Genomic DNA, 9,933 nt, shown 5'->3' on the forward strand with positions numbered 1-9,933 from the left:
AATTACTTAAATCAAAACTGAAGTAAACAATAACATGAGGCTCTGGAAGGAAGGTTATAAACATAAAGGCTTATAAAACAAGTTGCTGAGAAAATCCGCTAGGGGCTCTAACGCATTTAACGTTTAACATGACTTCAAATAGGGCTGCTCACAATCCTATAATTATAACATTTAACATGGTAAAACATTTTACATTTAACACATCATGAATACTATAACTTGTAATTTCTACGTCGACTTAGTTGGTTTGTTACTTGTATTGTGGATTTTGTGAATTTCGGCTTTTTTTATATTTTTTCCGAGTTTTTATCAAGAAAAAAATATAAAAATTGGGGAATTGTCTAATACGGAAGAAGAAGTATTCAAATATTTCCAAATTTAGGCCCTAATTTCGCATGCTAAATTATATAGTTAAAAAAAATAAAAAAACCTCGCGATGTTGATTGTGAACTTGCTTGATGCCAAAAATCAATCTAAATAAAAAAATTAAATCTCCACCACTAGAACTCATGAAGTGTCAATGGTGCAGTACTTTATAAGGAAGTACTATTACTAGAAAACGGTTGAGCAAGGAGGTGATTTGGTCAGAATCATGATTAACCGCTATATTTTACTCTAATTAAGAGCCACTTTATGAGGCTGGGTAGACCCCAGAGTGCTCCAGAATCCAGAGGGTTGACTCACGGCTACAGTAACAGAATAAATAATTATCCGTCACAGCAGGATTTGAATCCAGGGTCTTGGAGTTAGTAGCGCAGTGTAATGTATTATAAATTACTGATTTGAGAAGATGATCGAGGGGTGCGGTCAGCAAAGAAACAACATAAATAAACAAAAAAAATATTTATTTATGCCGACGTTTCGACCTTATTTTCAGGTCTCTATCAGGACTATAAAACCAAAAAAGACAACTATCATTTAGAGAGAAAAAAGTTGATTAATGATGGTTGTTGTATTTTTGCTTTTATAGCCCTGATGAAGTCCTGAAAATTAGGTCGAAACGTCGGCATGAATAAATATTTTTTTTTATTTATGTTGTTTCTTTGCTGATCGTACCCCCCGATCATCTTCTCCAATCAGTAATCTTCGGTCAACTATCTACACCTTATTACAAATTATAATAATGAGACTTGGTAGACCCCACAACCCAATATGGCTGACATAACTACAGTGAAACAGAAAATAATTATCTTCCAAAACTGGATTCGAACCCTAGTCTTTTGAGTCCCTTACCATTGAGCTAACGACTCCCAAAATAAATCTAAGGATTTGAAATATTATGCTATTTTCTCTGGTCTGTACGTCAGCCAAGAAAAAAAAAAAATAAATAAAATAAAAAAATATATATTTTTCTGAAGTTCCTCTATTAAAGAATAAATCCTACTCAAAATTACCCATATGTTAATTGTACTGTATATCGCATTGTATGGTTGGGCATTAAACTCTTCATTAAATTATCAGTCAAAAGATATGAAGATCAAGAATTAAAAATATAGGTTATGTTTTATTTTCTCTAGATTATTAACTTTCCTTGATTTCGTCTTTGTCGAACGAAATAGCTAATTTTGTTCATAGTGGAAAAATTAAGTCGACTTTAGAATATGTGTAATTTTTTTAAGTACGCTTGGAATACAAAAGAAAATTTTGACCAATACGCAAACATTCACAAATAATCCGATTCGTACATGTGGTAAATGATGATTGATAAACGATTTGCCACAAACGTGGAAATCGAGTGAGACGTATGCGGAAGTATAACGTTGTTTTTTACAATTCATGTTTGAAATTGGATTAGAAATGAGTAGGTCGCGCGTCATGGGAAAGATCGCTTCGACACTGGAATATTTTTTTACGCAACTAATCTCTTTGTCTTGTCCTTAATTATTATGCCTTCATAAATTTTTTATTCAGGTTAATGTATTCCTTTATACATGCCGAGTTAATCCACTTTAGCCTTTTGCTTAACACATTAATAATTAATAAATCAATGAAAATATTATACAGCTTGTTATTTCGTAACGCATAAGCAGCGTTCGGCTGAGAACGAAGTGAGGGATTGGCCACGCCCATGGTGCATATGATTAGGTTGAGGTTAAAAGGAACGGTCGCCATTTTAATTTATACTAAATCAGAAAGCAGCCGGTGATTGGTTCATTCTCTGCCACGCCCACTAGAGTTCATCACAGCTCCGCCTTTTTGGCTTCACATTTTCAAGCAGCTCACCCCCTTCCATTTTATACATTCCTCCATCATCTTATGTGATTAATCTCTACTCCTAAAACATTGTTTTATGAACTTTGTTTATACAAGGAGGTGAAATTTCTTTGAAGTTTGAAGTCCTTGTGAAGTTTCCCCAACTAAGGCAACCCACTTTTGAGGCTGGGTGGACCCTAGGAGGTTCCCAAAACCACAGGCTATTTCACATGATTTAAAATAAAAAATATTTTTAAGAACATAAGCTGCGTAAGATCGTAAGATTAAAAAAAAATGTTTTCAAGAAAATATACAGTTTCTTTTGCTAATAATAGTCTAATGGTGCGTAAGTCGTTAGAAAGGATAAAAATCCTTTTTAATAAAATTTAAATTTAAATTTTGTTCATTGGAGTTCTATCAATTCTATTTTTATACATGCGGCGAGAGGGATGCGCTGGGATCTTTTTAGCTCTGCTCTACCCCTCACATTTTTGGCTTCAATTTCCCTGCCAGTTTACTCCCTCTCTACTATATTCCTCCAGGATGAAGACTGGACATTACCATTAGCGTGCAAATAAGACTTAATTTTATTTTTATAAAAAAAAAAGAAATTTATATTATTTTCTTTCACTATATTCAAGAGTACCTGTTAATTTGCGCTGAGAGTCCAAGTTGACTTCAGAGTTATTTTCCTCTCGAGTAAGTGATTCACAAGGTGGCATTCCTTTTGCATTAAATCACTGACAGTTTTCTGCCATCTACAAACTTAAACGAGAGAAAATTGTATAATTGGATTTGTATTTTATTTATAGATTTTTTTTTTTTCATTCAGGAGAGAAATATATGATTTAGATGAGTTGAGACTTGTTTATTGTGTTATATGATACGTGTATTTCTACGTTACTTCTATACACTTGCCAATCTATGGCAAATTCTTGCATACGCTAGTTTATAGATGTGTTATTAGGATTGGCTGGTACAAGATGGCCTGAATTTGTGGCTGACCCATCGATTGTCGTTTTCAGAGCAAAAACCAGAAGTTATTTGGTCTAGCGCTTGTGTTCAAACAGTATTATTTTATAAATGTCAACAGAGTTTGAGTTCTACCTGTTTAAATTAATTAAAAATTGGTATCAATAATTAACTTTAGTTTTAGATTTTATATTTACTCCACTAACGCCTGTTGAACAGATTCGATACTTAGGACTCCATCATGACAAGAGACCTACTTGGAATCCGTACACAACACTTGACATATCGTATACACTACGATAATTAGACCAATTTGGATATATGGAATTGAGCTCTGGGGCTCTACCAAACCATCAAATTCCTCCCGCATCCAATCCTTACAATCCAAAATCCTACGTAAAATCCTTGATGCTCCTTATTACGTTACAAATAAACTCATTCACAAAGACCTTAACATCCCGTTCGTTGCAGATTTGGCTCAAAACAGATATGGGTCTTTTCATTCCAAACTCCTTACCCATTAATTCTTAATCTCTCATCCTTAACAATCCCTGATAATCCTCCGAGGCGTTTGAAAAGAAGATGGATACAGGACCTTCTAATTTAAATTAATGCTTGAAGTACCACCAATGGGTGGTTCCTTCCCAAGATTTTCAAGTGTATATGAAACATACAACATATTTACTTATTGTATATCAAAAGAACAAAACAAGTGTGTTGATTCCGACATTTGTTGCTTACTTTGTTTACCAAATGTTTGTACAGGTTGTACAAAATCTATTGGGCTTAAAAATATTTTTTTTTCTGATCTTGTCGATTAGCTTTGGTGGCTTATTTATTTTTTATTTAATGTAGCATTAATGTTATTTATAAAGCGTTATATGATTGAGTAATTTAAGTAACAAGTAATAATTTTTATTTTTTTTTAAATATTTATTTATTGCTATTTACAACTGTACATTATAATACATTTACTAAATCTGATCTAAGTTAAATTGGAGTGTTACAGACGTAGGGAAACTACCCATTGGTAGCACTCTAATGATATTTTACATTAGCAGGTCTCGTGGCCATATTCTTTTCAGGCGCCTCGAAGGATTGTCAGGAATGGAAGAGGATGCAAGGATAGAAAATAGTGAGTTTGGGCGGTTTGAGAGTGATATCTGGTTTGGACTAGATCGATTACATTTGGAACATTAAGTTCTTTATGTATGATTTTATTTGTAACAAAGTAAGGAGTATTGAGGATTTTGAATTGTAAGGATTGAATACGAGAGGAATTCGAAGGTTTAGTGGTACAGGGGTAAGAGCCACATTATTGAAGTACACTGTAGGGCAGTCGGTAGGTTTACGACGAAGGGTAAAGGTGATTTGATGGGATTTGTTGGGTTTTATTTTTATCCTCCAATTTCAACACCATTCTTCGAGGGTTTGGGATTGGAGATTTTGGGATACAACTAATGGGTTATTATTTACTCCGTGTACACATGTGTCATCGGCATACATGGTGAGGATAGTGTTAGGATTGGTTGGAATGTCAGCTGTAATAATTTAAATAAAAATTCTGTAACAAAAGTTGAATTTAGAGGTTATACAGTACTATTTATATTAATTTATCATCTACTATCTAAATGGCCTATATTTACGTTTTCTTCTATTTTGTCTATTTTCTTCCTGTTTGTAATGAAAATAATGTTAATCGATTTACGCGCGTTGCAAACGTGTAGATCTGGCTTTAAAGTTGCAGAGAAAATGAGGATTAAACAATAATGTTGTTTCTTTTCATTAGATTATGATATGCTTTAAAAAATAAAATAGATTTTCGTATTCGGTTCGGGAAACAGGATCCATATAATTCGATAATGTAGTATCGAGTTACGGTTGCCTTGACATCTGCGTCATTTGCTAAACTATATTATATAATAACCAATATATTAGTTGTTTTTTTTTTAAATAACTTAATTGAAATTTACAACTGTATATTATATAATACATTTAGTAAATATGGTCTTAGTTAAAATGGAGTGTTACAGGCGTGTAGAGGAACTACTCATTGGTAGCACTCGAATGACATTTTACATTAGCTGGTCTCGTGGCCATCTTCTTTTCAGGCACCTCGGAAGATTGTCAGGAATGGAAGAGGATGCAAGATTAGAAACTAGGGGGTTTGATTGGTTAGGGAGTTTATAGTGGAAGGCTGTAATTTGTTAAATTGTTTATATCATATTTGTGTTTGTTACAGATATTGATTGAATTTTCTTGTAGTAAAAAATCTAAAAAGTGTGCCCAAAACATCTAGATATCAACATTATTGGTTAAAATACTTAACTAAAATTTGAAATAAAAAACTGAAGCAAGATATTACAAATAACCATTATGAAGTCGGATATGCTAAAAATAGAGTGTGAATCGAAATTAAAAATTGTTACAATAAACTGGAGGAAGATAGTCCAGGTGGCGGTCAATAAAGCTATCAAAATAGTAAGAAAAAACTATTTATTATTATGCAATGTTTCGTCCCACTTTTCAGGGTGCCGTCAGGGCTGATAAGAATGAAGTTCTCTTGGTAACAGAACATCATTCTTATCAGCCCTGACGGCACCCTGCAAAGTGGGACGAAACGTTGGTTAACTATAAATAGTTTTCTTTTACTATTTTGATAGCTTTATTGACCTCCACTCGGACTATCTTCCTACAATCTACTTCATACGGTCAACTATCTTCTTCAATATGTAGCAATAAACGTTTTAGAACAATTGAGTTTATTGTTAGAGGTTTTTTCGTAGTTACCGTAGAACACTTATTATCACAATTCCACGAATATTCGTCAATAACTATTTCTTTACTTCTTATATGTCGAACTCGAAAGGGGGTTTGACAGTATGGACCAAAAGTGGGCTAACTACGCATCTAGTCGCAAGACCCCTCCCTTGTCTGTTACTATATTTTTTAGAATAGTGAAAATATGTCCAATCAACAACTTCATCTTGTATCTCAGTTTCAAAAACGTCTAAGATATGAACAGATTCGACATCATAGAAGAGATGGTTTTAAACATAATAAAACCACATTTACTTGATAGATTAGAATGAAGGGCGCTAATCGGAAAGAAGTTCAATACGATCGAGAACTTTGGCAAGAACCGATGACGAATCTGACAAAATAGAAAAGAAGATAAAATGTTTTAATTGTTTTCTACAAGAAGTGTCATAATACTGCTTATATGTGTAAAAAAAAAAAATGTAGGAAACCCATTTTCCTCGGACGTTTTCGCAAAATATGTGTAAGTATTTGATTGAGATTTAATGATTTTTTGGATTTGATAGTACAAGAGCCCGGAAGAAAAAAAAAACAGTTATCTCGCACCAATTTTCGATTACCTTAATAAAAACTATGTATGATTAATAATTGATGAGTCCGCCAAGTATAGGTAGGGGGAATAAAAAATGGCGGCTGTTTCAAAGCGATAAAAAACATTAATTTTACTTTCGGAGCTCTGTATCTTAAAAACTACCAACAGCACTAGAAAATCTAAGAGAACATTATTTAAAGAAGAGTAAATTTGCTGAAATATTAGCCCTAAAAGAGATATTTACGTTCAATAGTTCTGGAGATATAGCTTTTTAAAAAGCAAAATTTCTTTAAAATTTTCTGAAAGATTAGTAGTTAGCTAATTTATTTTGAGAAATCTATATCTCAGAAACTATGAGACGTACAGATGTCTATTAGCATTCAAATTATAGCTAGTTTAATGGAATATAAAGAAGGTTATGACCTTTACCTTCGTAAGGGTTAGTAGTTTTTATGATATTCACGTATGAATATAAATTTGGCAAATAAAAATTTTTTTCGAACAACTATAAATCAATAAATATTTGCAAATTTCATGAATACTATTACATAACATCATAAACTACTTTATAGCTCATTAAACTAGCTTTAAGTTGAGTGCTAATAGACATCTGTACGTCAAATGATTTTTGAGATATAGATTTTTTAAAAGAAATTCACTAACTACTGATCTTTCAGTACGTACCATACAACATTTTTATGAAATGTTGCTTTTTAAAAAGCTATATCTCGAGAACTATTTAACGTAAATAACTCTTTTAGGGCTTATATTTTAGAAAATTTTCTCATCTTTAAATGACGTTCTCTTAGGTTTTCTTGTGTTGCTTCTACTTTTTAAGATATAGAGCTCCGCATGAAATATTGAATTTTTATATCGTTTTCAAACAGCCGCCATTTTTTATTCCCCCTACCTATACTTGGCAGACTTATCAACATTTACTATTAATTATACATAGTTTTCATTAAAGTAATCAAAAATTTGGTTGAGATAACTGCCTTTTTTTCCCTCGTTGGCGTTTGTACTATGATGGTTGTTTACGAAACAGAGAAACAAACAAAGACATTAGTTTGTTCATTTTTTTCCGATTTATGAAGGCGTTACTTTTTCTTTCATATCTGATGAGTAAGTAACTTTGACTAATTTCATTCCTATACTGATTAAATCTATGATCCCTATATTAACTAAAAAGTTAACATTTTTGTAATCTCTATATTGTAATTGTGCAATGATTCACGAATTCGCAGAGATAGGTATATTTTTTACGAATAAAAAAATTAACTCAAAAAGCGTTATCCCATTCCTTTTCGAAACCAAATATTTTACAATATTTTTGGAATTGAGAGAAAAAAATCTAATTGGGTTGGTAAGTGTATGTGAGACATTCTACTCTAACAACTGAAATACATCTCCTATACTCACCAAGAGTTAAAATTGTTTAAGATTCTGGGATTTATTTTTTTCATTTTGATGGGTTCTGCGAAACGAGAGATCTGTGTTTTATTTATTTGTTATGTTTTTTTCACATAGTTATAAGTACTTATGAAGTAAATTTCTATGATACCCGTACCTGTGAAATCACAAGTCGTAATCAGACGGAATTAATATTGTGTTTTGTAATAAGTGGCCAATCGAGAGATTAAGGAAGCAAATTATAATTTCGAAAAAAAAGTATCTTATCTCGCTTTTAGATAATTTTTCGATAGTTTGATATCGTAGGCCTCTTGGATAAGATAACATTTTTAAAAAGGTCTATCTATAAATCGATAAATTTAATCGACTATGAATATGGATAAATTCCAATATATTTTAATAAAATTCGTGCATATAAAATTCTTTACTTAATCATTAATAAAAAACAAATTAACAATATATAGTAAAGTAATTATTTTCATAACTTTTTTCGAAATCCAATAGTCACATTTAAATTTTATATATATAAAGATATTTGCCTAGCACGCATCTTCTGTCCAAAAAATAAAAAAATAGAATTTACAAAACTATTATCCTCCCCACTGTTCTTTATGGATGCGAGACGTGGCCTCTTATACTAAGGAATGAACAGCGCCTTAAGGTTTTCGAAAATAAAGTATTAAGCAAAATATTCGAACTGAAAAAGAATGAATTTACGGGAGAATTTAGAAGGCAAAACTAAGGGACTACACCAGGTAAATAAAATTAAATAATTATAGCATATAATTATAGTAATAATAGCATATTACTTATTAATATTAATTATTATAGTAATAATAGCATTGCGGCGAATAAGATGGGCATTTAAGTTGTGGGCGTTGAAACAAGTTTATTTATCAATTTAAATAAAAAAATATTCATGTATTCTCATATAACTTCTACGTTTCGGCCATTCTCATGGATCTTATATTTATAATATCACAGCAAACATTGTTATTAAAATGTTACAGGCTATTTTGCCTTTCTCAAAATATAAGCTAGTATTTTTTTCTGCAATCTGGTAATGCCATTTAATATAATTGAAGCTAGTAACATCTTAATAACAATGTTAGCTACAGAATATCCTTGAGATAAATGATTAACAAGATCCTTGAGAATGACGGAAACGTAGGAGTTGTAAGAAAATAAACAGTGTGAGACCTTATGGCCCAATATTTGATTATAAATATTGGGAGCGCGGTAGCCACGGGGTAAAGTGCGTGGCTACGAACTCCAAGGATCCGTAGTCCTTACTCAGCTGGGCAGAAAATTGTTTTCTATTAGACTGTAACCGTGAGTCAACTCCTGGGGTACATCCAGCCTCTTTAATCGTGTTCCCTTAATTAAAAATTAGGTAAAAATCTGGCGGTCGAGCGTGATTTTGACCAAATCACCTCCTTGCACAACCGTTGGTTTAGTAACAGTACTTCTTTACAAAGTACTGAACCCCCAAACCCTTCAGGTTTTAATTTTTTTTATCTTAATAATTATATATTTCTTTTTTACCTTAATTATCTCCTTCTCACTCATATATATTTTGAGAATACATATAAAAACATATTAGATTATATATCGTTGGTACTTATTGTAAAATATAAAAGAAATGCCGGGTTCTATATGCCTTTTCATCTGATGTTCTTAATAATTATCATGCCATGATTCTATCCCTTAAAGTTCATATTTAATTAGCTCGTACGTATACACTACAAATGTGTATATGTATTTTTATTGCTCTCTTTTTATTTGTTTTTTAAGTAAGTTAGTTTAATGCCTCTGTTTTTGCGTAGGAATGTGTGAATTATTGCTTTGCATTCTCTTTAGATCTTGCATTCTCGGATGTTTTTTCTTTCTTGAAGACATTTTCTTTTTTAAAATTCTATCCAGTTCATTGTTCCCTTTTGTCCTTGGATGAATAAAATCTCATCTTACAAAATATATTTTTAAAAAATTAATAAATAAAATTAAAA

At 31.7% G+C, this 9,933-nt stretch overlaps 1 protein-coding gene across 1 annotated transcript in view; it reads left to right on the plus strand.

The window, feature by feature from the left end:
• Positions 1 to 9,933, plus strand: part of LOC106683499 (AE binding protein 2 jing) — an 81,676-nt gene that overhangs the window by 41,718 nt on the left and 30,025 nt on the right. The gene's annotated exons all lie outside the window — the stretch shown is intronic.

The sequence above is a fragment of the Halyomorpha halys genome, unplaced genomic scaffold (genome assembly GCF_000696795.3).
Source record: "Halyomorpha halys isolate HHAL.00 unplaced genomic scaffold, Hhal_1.1 Scaffold3.1, whole genome shotgun sequence".
Lineage (NCBI taxonomy): Eukaryota > Metazoa > Arthropoda > Insecta > Hemiptera > Pentatomidae > Halyomorpha > Halyomorpha halys.